The sequence below is a fragment of the Leptonychotes weddellii genome, chromosome 9 (assembly GCF_054177405.1).
Source record: "Leptonychotes weddellii isolate Sample4059 chromosome 9, ASM5417740v2, whole genome shotgun sequence".
NCBI lineage: Eukaryota > Metazoa > Chordata > Mammalia > Carnivora > Phocidae > Leptonychotes > Leptonychotes weddellii.
The window spans coordinates 86,397,233-86,417,449 of record NC_138377.1 but is presented as its reverse complement, the minus strand read 5'-3'; the positions used below and the strand labels follow the sequence as shown (position 1 = coordinate 86,417,449).

At 37.9% G+C, this 20,217-nt stretch overlaps 1 protein-coding gene across 5 annotated transcripts in view; it reads left to right on the top strand.

Annotated features, from left to right (window-relative positions):
* Positions 1 to 55: 55 nt before the first annotated feature.
* Positions 56 to 20,217, top strand: part of ZNF280D (zinc finger protein 280D) — a 301,459-nt gene continuing 281,297 nt past the window's right edge. For 3 of the 5 annotated variants that reach the window (XM_081831114.1, XM_081831118.1, XM_081831127.1), the window contains exon 1: positions 56 to 822. The gene's annotated coding sequence lies outside the window, so the exon portion shown is untranslated. The remainder of the gene's footprint in view (positions 823 to 20,217) is intronic. The other 2 variants (XM_081831120.1, XM_081831129.1) reach the window with 1 other exon arrangement.

The following is a 20,217-nucleotide window of genomic DNA, read 5'->3' as shown; positions in this document are numbered from 1 at the left end:
CACGCACATTCCAGGATCCACGCCTCACGCGAACAACCTCCACCCCGCGCACGCTCCCCGTCCCACCCCGCCCTGTCGGCCGCACGCGCGCCTCTTCTCGGGGCCTTCTCCAGGGCCAAGCCTGGACCCTGTCTCCTGGGCCCCAGATGCGGCTCTCCAAAGTGAAAGTGAAATGAGGAAAGAAGGCCAAGTGGTCTGTAGGGGAAGGGTAATTAGCATCCGTGTCAAGGTTTACACTCCTGCTCCACCGTCCAGGCTTGCCTAACAGATGGAGTGAAGCGACCGAGACTCGCTGAGGAGGAAGAAAGAGGATATCCCTCCTGATTCGTTAGAGAGTGGGTGGAGAACTCTTGCAATATCCTTGAGTGTTCTCTAGTAAGAGGATCTTAAACTGGTGGATTTCTCACTGGGTTTTCTGCTGTGGTCAGAGCACTCGACACATCCTTTCTCCATCGGGAAGGAAAAAAAAAAAAAGCAACCCTCTCTCCTGCACACACTGTCAGACTTATGAGGCCACAACTGACATACGTGCTTGAAGGAGAAAGTGCGCTATTGTGTCTTGTTTTTCCTTTTGAATTCCGTCCTCCTGAGACACTGGCTGACCCTTAGGCCCATGGCCGTCCTGAATGTGATTGACATGCGTGATTAGCAGGCTAGTGAGAGAGAACCAGGGAAATTGCTATCAAAACAATTACATACAGGGATATCAGAACAATGGCTTGAGAGACCCCAGGGACTTAGAGACCATCCTAGCTCTGCCACGGATGCCCTCTGGGACTGTGGCCAAGTCAGATCATCTCTTTGTGTCTTCGTTTCCTCCTGGTAAGTTGAAACTATTCTTACTGCTGCCTGTCTCAAAGTTATGTTATAAAAAATAAACTTAGATAACAGAGGTGAAAACACTGAAGGTTTTGTTTTGCGGGGAAGGTGGTTGGTGGTGGTTGAAAGGCATTCTCTGGACAGAAGATTCTGTAAAAGGAAGCCGTTTGACCTTCAGCCTACAAAGTGGTCATTTCAATTAAATTTAATACACATGTGTGGAGACTTAACTCAGTAGCTGCAGAGTTCTGTGCTGGGTGCTAAGTGGTCTTCATAAGATTTATAATCTAGTAAAGCCATGCTAATTCCTGCATTCTCAGACCTTCTCCCATGTCTGTGCCAGTTCCCATCCCTAAGTCTTGGCCATTTTCATTCTCTACTTGTGTTCAAGGGCCGCAAATCATTGCTAGCTATAGGTACAGAATGATGCTGCAGTTGGGGCTCCCCATTTGAGTCTAAGCTGTGGCTTGGGGGTTCAGATGTATCTGGGTATGTCTGTGGAACTGATGGGGCAAGGCCCCAAAAGCCTGTTTCCTGGAGTGACTGAGGAGCTTCCTGGGACAGAATATGTCCTTAGTGAAGAAGGAGCCGAACACAGCTGTAGCTGGGAAAGACTAAATCTTGAAAAAATGGAGAGGTCCTTCTGCGTCCAGTCTGGTGTCTCCTGGCCCTCATCTGAGTCCAGTAGATGTGGGAAAGGGATGGGGGAGGGAGAAGAAGATGGAGGGAGGCTATAGGCGAAAGCTAAAATATGTTTCAAACTTTCAAATCCCACATTTCACATTCAAACACATGCTCTCACCTTTACAAGAAAAGATCAAGCTATCGACAGAAGTGCAAGCAACAGAAAACTTGACTCGTGGTGGCTTTTGAAAGAGAAGGAATTTATTATCTCATAAAATACTAAGTTTGATGGAAAGTCGTTCCTATATTGGTTAATTGAGTAACTCAAGGATGTTGTCGAGGACCCAAGGGGAGTTATTCTTTCTGCTCTGCCATCCTCAGATGACACTCTCTCCTGCCATTTCCCTTCAAGGTTGCACCCTAGCTTCTGCATTTTTGGCATCGGATGCAGTAAGGGCATTGCCCAAAGAAGAGGGATATTGTCTCCCACCTCTTCCTGTCTTTCTCTGTCTCTCTCTTTCTCACAGTAAAGGAAGGATAATCCTAGTTTCTGGAGGCCTCTGGCAGAACTGAGTCCCATTGGGCAGAACTGTGTCACATACACATCCTAAACTAACTGCTTGTAGAAAGTATGATGCCAAACATAATTTACCCCTCATGCTGGGAGAGAGAGAAATCACTTTCTGTGAGCACGTGGGAGGATATAATTAAAGCAACATCAAATTTTGCCGTGGAAAAAAATAAGGAAAAGTGGCTGTGGTTTAGGTCTCAGCAGGTTCCCTCAACTTTCCTTTTCTCTGCTTCAAAATGTTTCTGTATCTACTCTCCTCCATAACGTCTAAATTTTTCTACCTTCCTTCATATTCTTTTTTTACTATCTCAATGGAGAAGTAACCCAGCTCCATTTCAGGATCTGGTGCTCCATCTGTCTACCTCCCTAAGACCTTGCTCTTGTCCTAGCCCCTCACAGTGGTCCCTAAGCCACATGCAGTTACCTGCAGGCTGTTCCATCCAGCATTCTACTAGTGAGAATTAGAGATCCGAAGCTCCTTTTGTTGTGCCAGGAGGATCCAGATTGAAAGATGCAAGAATTTGTTCAGATCCTATCCAGTGGGGCTGGGGCAGGGGTGAGAGGTAGGGACCAAAGACAACCTTCATCCTTTTCTATACGTAGGGCTTCTCTGTCTGCCTCAGCAATGTGGGAGCGCCACATGGTATCCTCAGCAACTTGATTTCAGACTGCTTCCATTTTACCCTCTCCCTCTCCACGAATACCAGTCTCCTGGAGTTTGGATCCCACTCTATTTTTCTGAGTTACAACCTGGTGGAACACTGATACTGGCTTGGCTTGAACCTGAAACTTGTTCCATTTCTTCCCTATACTCATATTCATTCATTTTTTTTTCTTTACTTAACAAATGTTAAATGCTGACTCTTTCAAGGACTGCACTATGTGCTAGGGAGACATTGACAGATAAATTGGAAATCTCTGCCTTCAATGAGTTTACATTCTGGTGGAGGATCTTTATTTCACCACAAGGTATGGCATGAAATTCAAGGCCTTCTCACAGGAACAGTAAAAGCAAGGCCCAGTTGTTAACTCTCTGCAACATAATCTGTTTTAATTCTTCACAAACGACTACCACTATTAGTGGAAATTATTTTGATCTTTACACAGCTCGTAACGTATCTTTTCACAGAGGCTATTGTTTCAGACAATTACACTTTCCAACAAGATAAACACCATGTAGGGCAATGCACTTGTGGTACAGTACATTTTATTAATAACATGTCTTGTCAGCTGAGCGGGCCAGGCTATGGATGGTTGATTACAGCAAAAAATGGAGCCTGTATCTGATACAAGTTTATGTATCATCAGAGTTGTTACCCTATCTCTGCTCACAGTCAGGAACCTGCCAGATCTTATTCAACAGAATGGTTTGTAGATGCATTGGCAGCAGATAAAAATATTTACTATTAATCTGCCTTCCTTTGGCTATACCCACCTGAGGATATATAGTAAAATCAAATTTTAATTTTTTAACATTTTCGAAATTCACCTAGGTTGATTATTCCCACTTTCATTTTTAGTAGAAAGCAGGTTCTCCAAAGGATTGCTATACTATATTGAAATATAAAACTGCTTGTGTATTTTCAACTAATAGCACTTGTACTTCAGATGGTGTCATGGACCCTCAGTGTCTAATATATCTTGACAGAGTCTGAAGTAGAAGTAAACCAATTCAGACTGCAGGTCCTAAAATACAAGTCAGAGAAGGTGGGTGTAGCAGAAGTGAAATGAGAGCATTTAAATGAAATATGAACTCTAGTCAATTTGAATGAATTCCCTTAGCACCTCAGTCCAGAAAAGAACGTGTAAGGGTTTTAATCTTCCCTTGACTCATGATGAAGTGCATGACCCTAAGTGAGTCAGTTAATTAATCTCAGTGTCTTGGTGTTCCCATTTTTACAACGGGGTTAATAAGACAGGTAGTGCACCTGTACTTTGAGAGAAAAGAGAATTATACTCTTTCTGAAATGTAGCTGATAATTATCAATCAGTTATCAATGGGAATTTATTGAGCCCTGCACTTAGCCATCACTATAGGCAGAGAGCCTAGCAAGCCTTAAACATAAATAAAATGCTGAAGAAATTTTCATCTCATGAATGAATGAGAAAATGAATCAGTGAGCCACCTACAAAGTGTCAGGTCCTCAGCTATGGAAGATCCAAGATGCATCCCTACCTTTAAGAAACTTTCTAGTGAAATAAGCCATATACAGAATGAAAGGTATTTAACAATTAAGGTATGAAATGCCAAATAAATGTTATGGTCCATCATCCTCAAACTAGAATTCTCAGATTCTCAGCTTCATTATGGCTTTTTCCCTAAAATTGACTGGCTTGAGAATATGCCTATGGTTTTTTTGTGTAAAGGTAGTAGAATATGTTTAATAAAAACTTAAATATAGAAGTATGTTTCATTAGAATAATATTCTGCATGGAAGTGGAATTGAAATATAAATTCAAGGGGGAAAATATATAAAACTGTTAAAGATTAGGAACTTACAAAATTTTTTATATTTTTATTGAGGTATAACATCCATACAGTAAAATGCACAAACCACCACTTAAATCGAGATATAGGTGATCCCACTTTCCACTATGACCTTTCTTAATCTCCTTCCCCATCCCAGAGATAACCAGTATTCTGACTTCTTATGCCATAGAATACTTTTCCCTGTTCTGAAAGTTGTATAAATTGAATTATTCAGTATGCTCTCCTTTGTGCCAGGCTTCTTTTGTTCAACATTATGTCTATATGATGCATCCATTGTTGCATACACCAGAGTCCATTCTTTTTAATTATTGCAAAATAGTTATTCTCAAAGTGTGATCTGAGAATCCTTGGGGGGGGTGCCTGAGAATTTTTCAGGGGGGTCCATGAGTCAAATTATTTTCCTAATAATTTAGGTTTATTTGCCTTTTTCAGTGCATTGATGCTTTAATTCATGATGCAAAAGCAATGATGGTTAAAACTGCTGGCACCTTAGCATGAATTTTTTTTCCTTGGGTCCATACTTTTTGTGTCCTTTCTGAAATATCTTTGTCTACCTTGAGGACACAAATATTTGCTGATGTTCTTTTCCAAAAGTTTTATAATTTTAGGTTTTACATGTAGGACTATGACCCAATTCAAGTTAATTTATGCATATGGTGTGACTTTAGGATCAATAGTCCTTTTTTTTTTCTTTTTTTAAAGATTTTATTTATTTATTTGAGAGAGAGAATGAGATAGAGAGCATGAGAGGGGGGAGGGTCAGAAGGAGAAGCAGACTCCCTGCTGAGCAGGGAGCCTGATGCGGGACTCGATCCCAGGACTCCAGGATCATGACCTGAGCCGAAGGCAGTCGCTTAACCAACTGAGCCACCCAGGCGCCCCCCTTTTTTTTTTCTTAATACGGATGTCCAGTGTCTAATTGCTACAGCAGTACTTATGGCAAAAATGACTCTTTCTCCATTGGATCACATTGGCACTTTTGTCAAGTTGACTGTATGTTTATGGGTCTGTTTCTAGACTTATTCAATTTCATTGATCTATATATATATCCTTTAATAATACCACAGTTTGAGGAGATTTGTTACATTAATATTGAATCCTCTGATCCATGAACATGGTATATTTCTTTGTTTATTTAGGAATTCTTTAATTACTTTCAACTATCTTTTGTAGTTTCTAATGTGAAGATCTTTTGTTAAGATTTATTCATAATTATTTTTTTGTGCTGCTGTAAACACAGTGGATTTTTGAATTGCATTTACAATAGTTTGCTGTTAGTATATAAAGATATATGTTTAATGCTTGCTTTAAACAGGTTCTTATATATGAACCCTGTATCCTGTGACCTTGCTAAGTTTACTTATGGCTTCTAGTAATTGTTTTCTAGATGCATTAGGATTTTTACATTAATAATCAAGTAATTTGCATATAGGGACAATATTACTCCCTCCTTTTTGATCTTAATGACATTTATTTACTTTTCTTTTTCCTCTTACAGTGACTAGGACTTTTGTACAATGTTGACTATACGTAGTAATAATGGCATGTTTGCTTTGTTCCCATTGTAGGGAAAAACAATTCAGTCTTTTATTGCTAATTGTGCTGTAGGTGTTTTGTAGATGCCTTTATTGATTTGAGGAAGTTCCCTACTATTTCTGGTTTGCTAAAAGTTTTTATCAGGAATGAATGTTGAATTGTGTCAAATGCATTTTCTGTATCTATTGAAATCATATTGGTTTTCTTTTTTAGTGAATTACATAGTTATAGTGGATTACATTGTTGGTTTTAAATTCTTAAACTAATCTTGCATTTCTGGATAAATCCTACTGAGTCCTGAAGTGTTATTCTTTTTATGTATGGTCCATTTGATTTGCTAGTGTCTTATTACGGATTTTGCCTCTATCGCCATGAAGGATATTGGTCTGTAATTTTTTTTTTATATCATCTTTGTCAGGTTTTGGTATTCAGCTTATGTTGGTGTTTTAGTTTCCTAAGGCTGCTGTGACAAAATACCATGGACTGGGCTTAAACAACAGAATTTATTTTCTCACAGTTCTGGAGGCTAATTTCAAGATGAAGTTGTTGACAGGTTTGATTTCTCCTGAGGCCTCCCTCCTTGGCTTGTAGATGACAGTCTTCTCACTGTGTCTTCACATGGCCTTTCTCTGTGCAACCACATGCCCCTGGTGTCTCTTTCTCCTCTTATAGGGATGCTAGTCATTTTAGATTAAGACCCTACATTAACAGTATTGTTTTAATTTAATCACCATAATAAAGACCTTACTTCCAAATGTGGTTAACATATGCATTTTTTTGGGGGGGGGGACACAATTCAACCCATAACTGTTGGCCTTATAAAATGAGTTGGATAGTGTTCTTTTCTCCACTCTTTTCTGAAAATCATTTGTGTAACTTCAGTGTTTTCACCAGTGAAACTATCTGACCCTGGAGTTTTCTTTGGGGGAAGCTTTTTTAATAAGAATTCAATTTGTTTGTTGGATGTAGGTCTATTTAGATTTTCTGCCTTTCCTTATGCCTACTTTAGTACATGGTAAATTTTAAGAAATTTGTCTTTTTCATCTATGTTGTTGAATTTGTTGTCATAATATTGTTTATAGTGTTGTGTTATTATTCTTCTAATGTCTGTAGGATCTATGTTGACAGCCAATTTGTTTTAAGCCCTTGTTTTAAACAGTCATACGCATTTTAAAGAACTCAAGAGGAAAAGAATTCAAAAGTTGTTTGGTTATTCTGGATGCTTGGCTTTACCATGTAAAGCTTAAAATTAGCTTGTCAATTTCTACAAAAAGACTGGGATTTGATTTGTTTGGGGAAAATTGCCACTTAACAAAATTAAATCTCTAGACCCATGAACATGGTATATTTCTCTTATCTCTCTGTTTATTTACATCTTTTTAAATTTCTCTCATGAATATATCACGGTTTTCAGGATACAAATCTTGCATAAATTTTGTTGGATTATTCCTAAGTATTTTCTATTTTTGAAAGTTTTTTATTTACATTTCAATTTCCAGTTGTTAATTGCATATATTTTTATATTGATATTATATCCTGTGATTTTGTTAAATCCACTTTTTAATTCTAGCAACTTTTTTTGTATTTATTTCTGATATATATATATATAGTTATGTCATCTGTGAATAAAGACAGTTTTATTTCTTTCTGTTCAATCCATGTGCTTTTTATATCCTTTTCTTGTCTTATTGCACTGGCTAGACTCTTGAGTACAATGTTGAGTAGAAGCAATAAAAGCAAACATCCTTGCCTTGTTTTCAGTTTTGGAAGGGAAAACATTCAGTTTCTTATCATTAGTTATGATATTAGAAATAGGTGTTTCATAGTCTTTTATTAGATTGAAGAAGCTTCCTTCCATTCATAGGTTGCTGAGACTAGTACGTGTCTTCTTAATATTATAAGTGATGAAAAGGGAAGTACACATGAAGTACTTCTGCTGCATATAGGAGTATGATGATTGTCTCAAGAAAAAATACCTGTTCAACTGAATTGTGAACTGACCTGGTTGGGTTTTTCCTAGAACATCATTTTTACTTGAAAAAAACAAGGACAAACTATGATTACTCAGACTAAAGTATTTGGTGGAATTTTGTTAAAAAAAAAAAAATGAAGTGAGCCTGTTACTTCATGGCAAACAACTGACTATATTTGTTGACACTGATAAAATTTGCATTTTTGAGCAAAAATAGAATTTTGGAAAATTTATATTCACTATCCTGGGCTTAACATCTTCCCAGTACTTCACAACTTTTCTGTTGAGATTGGTGGTGATATTAACAAATGTGATTTTTCTGACATACAGTGAAGTGTCAGTATTTGGAAGTTCTGCATATATTAGTGAACCAGTATTTCAAGAACCTACCACTTATCAATTTTGATATAGTGTTAAAGAAGACAATTCAGAATTTTCCAAGAGGACTATTAAAATAATCTTTCTCTTTTCCATTATATATTTTTGTAAGGCCAGATTTTCTTCAGACTTTAACAAAAGAACACATTGTGACAGATTGAAATAGAAGCAGATATTAAAATTCAGTTGTCTTCTATTAAGCCTGATAAAATATTTGGAATAATTAAAAATAAGGCTACTGCTTCTTACTAATATTTTTATTTGGAAGATATAGTCATATATAAAAATATGTACCTTAACATGTAATGGATTTATTATTGTTATTTTTTAATTTGGTAAGATATACATAACACAATTTACCATTTTAACTATTTTTAGGTGTATGGCAAGTGACCTTAAGTACCTTCACATTGTTATGCAGTTGTCACCACTATTCTTCTCTAGAACATTTTCTGTTTCCAAACTGTAACTCTTTATGCATTAAACAATAACTCTCTGTTTGCCTTTCTTCCTAGCCCTTGGCAACCACCATTTTCTTTTCTGTCACTATGAATTTAACTGCTCTAGGTACCTCCTATAAGTGAAATCATACAATAGTTTTGTGTAGGGGCGCCTGGGTGGCTCAGTTGGTTAAGCGACTGCCTTAGGCTCAGGTCATGATCCTGGAGTCCCGGGATCGAGTCCCGCATCGGGCTCCCTGCTAGGCGGGGAGTCTGCTTCTCCCTCTGACCTTCCCCCCTCTCATGTGCTCTCTCTCTCTCATTCTCTCTGTCTCAAATAAATAAATAAAATCTTTAAAAAAAAAAAACAAACAATAGTTTTGTGTATGTGTGTCTGGCTGCTTTCACTTGGCATAACTTCTTCAAGGTTTATCCATGTCATTGTTGTTATTTTAAAAATAGTTTAATAAACATTTAAAAAATGTCTCAGTCCTAATTTTTAATATGACACATGTTGATAGAAATGCCCAAATAGATTTTAAAAAGTCATTGGTGTCCTCAATAAGGAATTTTAGGAGTATAAAGGGGTACTGAGACCAAAGAGTTGGAGAATCATTGCTACATAATATCCCAATGTATGTATGTATGTATGTATGTATGTACCATAATTTACCTAGCCTTTCTATTGCTGAGGAACAGTTGGTTTTTCTTGTTTTTGGTTATTATGGATAAAGTTGCTATGAGTACTTTTGTATATGCTTTTAGGGGGCCTCTATATTACTTTCCATCTGATGTCTAGGAGTGGTATGGTTTGTGCCTTTTAAAAATGAATCGTGGTGGGTATCAAATCTTTATTGTATTTATGCCCATTGGATACATTTCAAAGACCATTGTGTAATAGATTTATTTTAAATGCTACTATTTATAATATACAGGATATTTATTGTTTGCATTTACTTAAACTTACGATGAAAAATTATAGATATCAACTTAAACGTGTGAGGCATGTATCACTTAAGTACATTATCTTAGGAGGTATACAAGGAGAGAGTTTTGAAGATTAATAGAGAGTAGACCCTTCAAGAGTTCAGAGAAGTAAGGTGATTGAGGATTGTGCAGGTCTCTTTTTCTGTCCATCTCTCCTCCCCTCTTTTGATGTCTTCCTCATTACTTAACCAATCATTTGGCAAATATTTACTCAACAACTATTATATGCCAGATACTCTGCTATACATTGGGAATATAGCTATGAACATGACAGACAAGATTTGACTCACAGTTTAGTGAGGAAAACAGTAAACCTAAAAACAAGGAATTGAAATAACTATAAATGGTGTGAAATCTCACAAAGGAAAACAAGTATTACGATAGGGTATAGTGGTAGCACTGGCTGTTATGTAGGATGGTTATCATGGCTTCATGTTGGAGAAGCTGACTGTGCCTAAGAGCCAAGAGGAGAGCATTCCAGGCAGAGAGGCTCATACTGAGAGCATTAACAAGGCTTTGAAGAAGGAGAAGCTCGGAATATTCCAAAACTGAAACCAGGCCACTGCGAGAGGATTATAGTCAGACTTTGAGTCTTTTTGAAAAGACTATGTAACCATTGAAGGTATCTGTACACAAAATCTATAGTCAATACAAACTGTATAATAAGGTGGTAATAAAATTTAGAAAACATGCTAATGTTCATGAGAAGTAGTAGAAGTGAACAAGCCTCTACTTTCCCCTGAAACCAGGAGCCAGGGAAAGAAGGCTCAGGAAAGAAAACCATAGTAACTCCATCTGTATCAGCACTAGCACTGCTGTCATCCTGGTAGGAGTATCAGCCCATTGAAGGAAAGATTGTGTCTTATTAATTTTTGTATCTCCAGTGCCTAGCACTGTGCTTGGTCTGAAGAAGATGCTTAATCTATATATGTCTTTTTTTTTTTAAGGTTTTATTTATTTATCTTAGAGGGGGGAGAGGGGCAGCGGGAGAGAGAGAATCTCAAACAGGCTCCATGCCCAGTACAGAGCCTGATGCTGGGCTGGACCTCATGACCCGAGACCATGACCAGAGCCAAAATCAAGACCCAGACGCTTGACTGACTGAGCTACCCAGACGCCCCTTAATCTATGTGTGTCTTAAGAGAGGGAGAAACAGGAACTAACATTTATGTAGTACCAATCTCTGTGCTGGAGCCAATTAAAGTCAAAAGACAGAATACTGGGGCAGGGGGTGGGGAAGGCAACATGCACAACGGACAATAGGTTGATAGGCTTAATAGACTTTTTTTTTTAAGATTTTATTTATTTATTTGACAGAGAGAGACAGCGAGAGAGGGAACACAAGCAGGGGGAGTGGGAGAGGGAGAAGCAGGCTTCCCGCAGAGCAGGGAGCCCGACGTGGTGCTTGACCCCAGGACCCTGGGATCATGATCTCAGCTGAAGGCAGATGCTTAACCAACTGAACCACCCAGGTGCCCCAGGCTTAATAGACTTTAAAAATTAGCATATTGGTTAAAATCATCTGTTCTGGAGAAAGGAGAAAGAGAGATACAGAATGAATGAATGAACGAATGAATGAATGAATGATGGATCTGAGATGTCTGTATAGCTCATTCCTAATCTGGTGCCCCTAAAGCTGACCTTCAGATGTTCCCCCACCATGTTTTTCTCTTTTGCTGGTCTCACACTAAGGGTGCCGATATAAAGAGAGGAAGAGACATATCCCTTTCACACTGTCCAGCTTCAGAGAGAATGACAAAAGCCTGAGTAACCTGTTAACTGAATGAAGACTCCCTGATGTGCATACTATCTTTTAAAAAAACTTTGTCAGAACTTGTACTAACATATGTGTACTGTGTGTATTTATTACCAATTACCATAGTTTTATTCATTACATAATATACCCCTTTTAATTTTGAGGAGGAAACAAGCTAATTTTTGCACTACATGATTTTTTCTATTTTAACCAAGCTAATTTCTGAAAAATTCATTTGTTCAACAAATATCGGGGACTTATTATGTGCCACTGGTCCAAGGACAGCATATAGAGCAGGAATGAATAAAACAAAGTCTGTGATTTGAAGGAGTTTTTGTTCTACATGCGAGTGAGGGTAGGACAGACAGTAAACAGATAAAGAAAGAAGTTACATAACATGATGTCAGGTAGTGATAAATAGTATGAAGAAACTAGAGCAAGGAAAAGAGTTCAATTAATGTATGCTTAATGTTGAGAAAAGCAAGGTAGGGCAAATGATGTTAGATAGAGCTCAGATCGAACCAAGAACATCACAACCATGAGGACCCCAACCCAATCTATTCTCACAGTTCCCAGGCGGATTTTCCTTTACTTAATGTTCAGGTGAAATTGAGTTTGTCAGAGCAAGACCTGGAATTCAAATGGTAACAAAGATGGTATAAATATCTGAAAATAAAAATATTTCAAATGTCATCAGTTCCCACCTGTGCTGTCCAATTTGCTAACAAACCAATAGCTGAAATAAAAGGCGGGAAGTACAGTTCCAAGTGGTTTAGTATAACAATGTGATGGTTGGTTTGAAGGAATAGAAGATATTAGTGCAATCAATAAGATTTGAAAAAAGCAGCCCTCAGAGGTCTAGAGCTGGTATTACTGTTAAACTGGTTTTGTTTATATTGATACCCTTAAAAAATTTCTAACCAGGATCACCCATGACAAACTGATACCACAGCCAATGGTTTAGTCTCTCTCCTAAGCTTAGTCTGTATTTATTTCAAAATTCTTTCTCTTCCTCTCACCTCTGTTTGCTTCCTCCTTCTTTTTCCTTCTTTCTATTCTCTATCTAGACTTCATGTAATCCTATCCAGAGCCATGGCTTAATAAACCATCTAGATGCTGATGACTCTAATTTATATGTTCAACCTTGTTTTCTCTCCTGAGTTTTAGGCTAGTATATCAAACTGCTCACTCAGTATCTTTACTTGTATGTCTAATAGTTATTTCAAATTAAATCTGGTTAAAATAGAAAACTTGATTTCCATCTGCCTTCCCCACTTCCCAAATATGGACCTCCCTAAATCTTTTCCATATCAATAAATTATGCCTCTATCTTTATCCTTTTGCTTGACATAAGTATCTAGATTTGTCTGATGTTTCATCATAATTGGATTAAGTCACACATATCTGACCAGAATATCACATAGTTATATTATGCCTGTTTTAGGGCATCCTATCTAAAGTACACGATGTCAGGGGTGCTTGAGTGGCTCAGTTGGCTAAACATCTGACTCTTGATTTTGGCTTAGGTCATGATCTCTGGGTTGTGAGGTCGAGTCCCGCATCAGGCTCTGTGCTGGGCATGGAGTCTGCTTAAGATTCTCTCTCTCCCTCTCTCTCGGCCCCTCCCCCCTTTCTCTCCCTCTCTAAGTAAAATAGAAAAAGTACATGATGTCCATAATATCACTTTATTAGTGATATTAATTTTGATCACTTGGCCAAAGTTGTTAATCCTTTTAAAAAAATGTATACTTGAATATCTGTGTCTTTCTTATTTATAGTATCATGGCCTGACAACATAGTGGCACCACAGCAGGCTTCATTATTGCTGCCTCATGTTCCAGCCCCTCACAACTACCAGCTAAAATGTAAGCACCGCAGGGGCAAGGATTATTGCCTGTTTTATTCACTGATACAAAATATTCCAAGCACATGGTACAGTGCCTAGCACATATTTACCGAATGAATGAATAAAAAGATAATTCTGATCGGTAGGATGTTGAGCAACACAGAATTTATTATAATAAAAGTCCTTTATGACAGAACATTATTACAGCAATGTTAATTCAGCAGACCATGGTTATAGGATATGAGAACAGGACAAAATAAATGATTGAGGATCATTTTAACCCCCCATTTTAGGTCAGATATTTAACCAAAATTATCAGTAGTAAAACTGACTGATTTAGGATGCCTTGCAAATTATCCTTAGCACTCTCTAGAGGTGATACTAATAGAAGTGAAATGGCTAAAAAGTGGGGAGAAAGAAGAGGTATGAAAGGAAGAGAATGAATGTTGCATGGATAGATCTAGATTTTCCTCACCAGCCCTCAGCTGGATTATACACAGGTCTCACTTTGCATGGTTCTAACATGCATGATATCCAATTACCATGGTTTAGTTAAATAATCCAGTTCTATAACATCACAGTTCACATTTCAGTTACCTGATTCAGTTTGGTTCAGTAATTGCATAAAGTACAAACTTTGTTGCTGGGTCTTCGTAAATCACCACACAAATAACACATGCACATTGTGATCAGTGACCAATTGAATCCCTTCTTTCAAAGTCTATCAGTGATTGATCACTCTGCATCTGTTACTCATTTTATACACACACAGCAAAAGTGTGTAGTTGTGTTGCAATCTTGTCTCCCAGTGATAAATTCACATGACATTTTATAAAAATGGATAATCAAAAGAGGGAATTGGCCAACAGTACAGCAAATAACCCCAAAATGACACTGTTGGAAGTGAAATTCACATTGAACATAAATAGAATTATAGAAGAAATAGCTGACGGTGGGAATGTAGGCACTGCCACCGTTTGAAAGACTCTGGATGTACAGCCAGAAGAACTTCGTGAAGGAGAAGTTATTAACATAAAGAAAGTGGTTGTGACAAAAAGGGTGAAGATATCCCAGAAGTAACACAGGCAAAACACACACACACACACAAACCCTCCACATTAACAGAACTTTTGGAGAATTTCACAACACAAATGTCAAAGGATAAAATGTTGGAAGCTAATCCAAACTTAGGAAAGAGTGTAACAATTCACTAGGGCAAACACAAGAACCTTATCCCTATTGTAACTTATACATTGAGAAGAAAGCAAGCAGTGTTTAGGTTACTCTTGATGCATTTAAAACAGAGAAATAAAACACTTCAGTTCTCAATGTTTCTGATGCCTTAAATTTCAATATACTAAGTAAATAATAGCTTTATTCTTTTTTTCAGTCCTCTATATATGTATAGATAAGAGATTTTACTATTTTGACAAAAATTTTAAAGTTCATGAAACAATCATAATTTTTTTATTGATTATTAAGATCACTTGGCACACTTTCACCTTGCATGCTCATTTTTAAAAATGATTTTATTTATTTGAGAGAAAGAGTGAGTGAGATAGAGAGCAGGGAGCAGGGGGAGAAGGAGAGGGGGAGCAGGCTAAGCAGGGAGGCTGACATAGGGTTCCATCCCAGAACCCTGTGATCGTGACCTGAGCTGAGGGCAGATGCTTAACTGACTGAGCCACCCAGGTGCCCCTTGCATGCTCATTTTTGAGCTTCTGATGAAGATTGCCTTTTTTCGCATTCAAGGTAAAGTGCAAGTTAAATGCTCAGAAATGAAAAACAGAAAGTCCTTACCATAGTTGATCTGAAGAAAATAAAGAACCACTGGCTGGAAATGATAAGCTATAGATGTTAGCCTCCTCCTTGGATCACTCCCAAGTCTATATCTCTACCTTGTGTTTCCAAGTGATGTCCGGGCATTCCACCAGCAAGCACCTCACATACAACACACCCAAAACTGAACTTCCTCCTAATCCTGCCACCTACCAAAAAGCCCCAAGCACCTTGATTTTTATACCAGAGTATCAATTAGGATTAGTGGCTAGTAACAGAGACCTGAAATAAACAAAGTGAACATTTATTTTTCTGTCAAAATAAAACTCCAGAATTAGGCAACCCAGGGCTAACATGGTGACTCACTGATTTCAGGAATCCATCGTTTTGTTCTACAATCCTTAGCATGAAGTGTCTATCTTCAAGTTACCTCATGGTCACAAACTAGCTGCTCCTGCCTCAACCATCATATTCCAGGAGGAGAGAAGGAAGGTAAAGAAAAAAATTTGGTCACCCTGCTGAGTCAATGTACTTTAGACATATTGGATGTTCCACCCAAAGATGTCTGGTTATGTCTTATGTCATTATGTCTTACTAGACATAGTAGAGACAGGAAAATATAGTTTTCATATGGTTTTTAGCTGGTTATGTTGCCATCTTTAATACTGTATAGGTCAATTACATAAGAAAATGGGTAGAGTGGATATTAGGTAAGCAAGTGGTAGTCTTTATCAGACATCATTAATGATTCTACCATTCACCTATTCATCAAGCCAGAGAACTAGGGATTATCTGAGACTCTTGTCTCCCTTACTGCCCATATCCAAGGTTAGTTTATTATACTTCCTAAATTTCTTTCAAATTTGAAACTCTACTTTTTTTCTTTAAAGCTCCATTGCCTAGGGGCACCTGGGTGGCTCAGTCAATTAAGCGTTTGCCTTCAGCTCAGGTCATGATCTCAGGGGCCTGGGATTGAGCCCCACATCAGGCTGCCTGTTCAGTGGGGAGCCTGCTTCTCCCTCTCCCCCTGCTCATGTGCTCTCTCTCTCTCACTCACTCACTCTTTCTCTCAAATAAATAAATAAAATCTTAAAAGTAAGAAAAGCTCCATTGCCTAAAATAGTGCATGGTGCATTCTGTTTATGTTTATATTATAGTTTATGGAATGCTGATTTAATAGTTGCTTTTCAGACAATGGGGGAAGTTATTGCAGTGAACTTTAAATTGGAGTCTTCAAATAATATTCAAAGAGTATTCTTATTGTATTATGAAGTATAATTCCTGGAATTCTTTAAGTCACAAAGTGATTTTTTCCCCAAAGGACAGTTTGGTTGTTAATTATTTATCTATTTTTAAGATTTTATGTATTTGAGAGAGACAGAGTGAGCAAGAGAGAGAGCATGAGCAGGGGGGAGGAACAGAAGGAGAGGGAGAAGCAGACTCCCTGCTGAGCAGGGAGCCCGACAATGTGGGTCTCCATCCCAGCCCCCTGGGAATCATGACCTGAGCTGAAGGCAGACGCTTAACCAACTGAGCCACCCAGGTGCCCCACAAAGTAATTCCTTATTCTCTAACACAGTGGGATTTGAATTGGTTATTCAACTTCAATAGTATGAAATGCACACAAATGCACTCCCTTTTCTAGTATTTAGCTTTTCTTAATTGTATAACTTTGTTAGTTGCTTCTGTCTCTTGCACTCTCTCCTCTGAGAGACCTCTATGAGATGTTCCTCAGCATGCCCATGAGCACGCATCCCCCCACACTCCCCCCCACACACACCCAGTAATGGCCTCAAAAATTTTATTCCCTTAGCAAGTCAAAATGTCAAATATCTCAGTGGCAGGTATGAAAAACAGTAAGCCTGTCCCTGCTGAGCCACCTGCTGAATATTCCATATGCTAGGTACTAATTTTAGGAGAAAGAAAGGAAAGTTTAAAAATGTATTCTCTTCTCACTGCTCCACAAGAACTACCTTTCCTTTTCTTCTCAAGCAGCTGCCGCAGAAGCTTACATGAATGCCAGTAAAATGCAAGTGGTACTAGAAACAAGGCTTAATTTAAAAGAATTCACCAGATGACTTAAACAAATAAACCTATTGGTTAAGCTTATTGTTCTGGAGAGAATAAACAGTGGGACTGGCCTTGAATTGATGGAATTCACTAGAATAGAGCAGGGCTGACAAATTGGGATAAAATATTTGGCAGTTGTTTTATCCTGGGACAGATGACCAACTTACTTTAAATTCATTTCCTGCAGCTGGTGAGTGGGTGGCCAGGTCTGTATCCTACCCATTGTAGCCAAGTAACATTTCTTGACTTTGACACGTTTCCCCCACTTGATTAGATTTTTGACAAAACAATGTATATCACAGATCATTTTCAAAATATTATTGCTTCTTCAAATCCTGACATTCTGGTATATATGAAGAGCTCTGCAGGCTCTAAACATACTCAGAAAATGGGTCGTTTTTGACAAGCTGTAAAATTGACTCTTTGCCTATAGTCTCTAGGATGGAGCTTTATTAGTGGTCATTTTACAAATGCTATTTTGTCTTTACCTTTACATTTTTCCTTTGTAGCTCTAAATATTCCTTTGCTCAAATAATTTAACATAGCAGCATGGGGATGGGACAGTTGGAACAAATAATTTACAGAGATAATTATTGTGATTTCTTCTTACATTTGAAGTCATAATCTCATTAAGTTGGTTTTTCAAATTGAAATTTCATACAGAGTTGAAGTCATTTCAATGTGAATATGATTCTATGTAGTAAATTGGATCTGCAGAAATTCAAATATTCAGAAGTTATGAAACAAGAAATCAATTAGATATACAAAGGCTAATGACTCACTTGAGAAATATTTCAGGCCTCTGGTGCTATATATTAGTAACTGTGCCCCCACCCCCAACTCCCATTTCCTTTTGCTGTAGAGGCCCTTGTGACTGTTGTGTTTATTTACTGCTCCCCTCTCTTTTTTTTATCTTGCCTCTGTGATGTTTCCTCATTTTCTCCTAACATTTCTATCTATTCGTTCTAAAAGCCAGAAGTTTCCACAACGAGCTAACAGATCAGTTAAGAATTTTTATCCTTCGGCCTTTGTGCTAAATATAAATGTAACCTTTGGCATTTTATATTTTATATTTCATATTTTATATTTCAAATTTGGGGCTTATTTTGGAGAATTTTCATTTTGTCAGAATTTTATTTGGAACTTAATTTTTTCTCTAGTCTTAAATCTGATTTTATGATTTCAGACAGAGGGCCACTGTCTTTTTTTTTTTTAGATTTTATTTGTTCATTTGAGAGAGAGAGAGAGGGCATGAGCAGGGGAGAGGGGCAGAGGGAGAGGGACAGGAGCAGAGGGGGAGGGAGAAGCAGTCTCCTTGCTTCCATGCTGAGCAGGGAGCCCAGTGAGAGGCTGGATCCCAGGACTCTGAGACACTGACCTGAGCTGAAGGCAGATGATTAAACCATTAACTGACTGAGCCATCCAGGCACCCCTGACAGAGGGTCTTCTTAAGGGACTGCTTTTTCCCATAAAATATTTATTTTAGCAAGGCAAATAAAGATTTAAATGAGGGGAACCTCTAATTGACCTTCAACTGAGAGTCACAATTCTGTAAAGCAGAGGAGTCAGCTCACTCTGCTACTTCTACCTCACTTACTGTTACGTGGTCTTGGACAGGTTATTTAACATCTCTTGACCTCTGTGAAATGTGGATAATAATAGTGCCTGCTTCTATGATGGTTGTAGGGATTAAAAAAGTTAGTATATACAAGGTGCTATGACCCATACCTGGCACATAGCAAATGTTCAGAACATTTTTGGCTAGTGTTATTTTATCCTTGTTACCTCTATATAGATACTTTTTCCTATCCTTTCTACTTTTCTTTCTCCTTCCTCTATCCCCTTGAGTAAATAAGTTACTTCCAAGCATGCTGGGAGATTAAGAAGTATGATCTGGAGCTGTAGTTACAGTCTAGTCCTTATTATAAAGCACAATGTTTAAATCCCAAAGAAAAGAAACTCCCACCAAGACGACTGTGTTGCACAACTCCAGGGGGCGCCATCCACCTTTGTAGTCAGAGTGACTATAAGCTATCCTTGAGATTGTGCAGTTGACAATCCATGTAGCCATACATGGTAGCTCTGAAGACTACCATTCAGTCACTTTAACTTTTTTCTTTTCCTTAGTCCTTTCATGGTTTTTTTTCATATTTATGTAAATATGTATACTCACCAGATAACATACACACATTAAAGCTTTACACATTGGTTCCCCTATACAAGTCTCTTTTTTTCCTTTCCGAAGGTGTTGGCATTCAACCGGGAGTTGTGTATTTGTGAGCATGTAAGCTTATATTCATACCTATGTGTTAATAGTGATAGAAAAATATAAGTAGGAAAATAGAATAAATTACATTTACCAGGTTTTAAAATGCTCATAATTTATAAACAGGGTTCTTTTTCTTACTATTATGAATTGATTACAACTGGATCAAAGCAAAGTTTTTGAATAGAACCAAAACCTGAAATTAATTGAGCACTAAGTGATAGGGACTGATAGATTTCCTGCCACTAAATAAAAAGCATCAACAAGCTGGGATAAGCCTGACTGACCAACTAACTCAAGTGATGTTGACATCCACTTTCCGCTGTGTGTCTGTAGACACTGCCAGTGATTTGAGTCAATATAACATTTTTTATTATTGTAAATCAAATGCCTCATTTAGTTAGTTCTTTGGTTGATATGAGGAAAAAATGTTCTCTGATGAACTACTTCAAGAAATATCCTTTGAATTTTGAATACTGTGACAGCTTTTTTTCAATACAATTTATGACCAGTCATAGAGCTGCATACAGGTGGTATTGGATTTCTATGCATTCCTTCCCGCCATTGAAGCATCACAGATGTTTCCTTTATTCATAATGAGTGAATCCCACTGCCGTTCATGCACAAAGACAGAAGGCCCCCAAAGGACTGTGTAGCTCGAAGGAGTAGAAAAAGAAAAAAG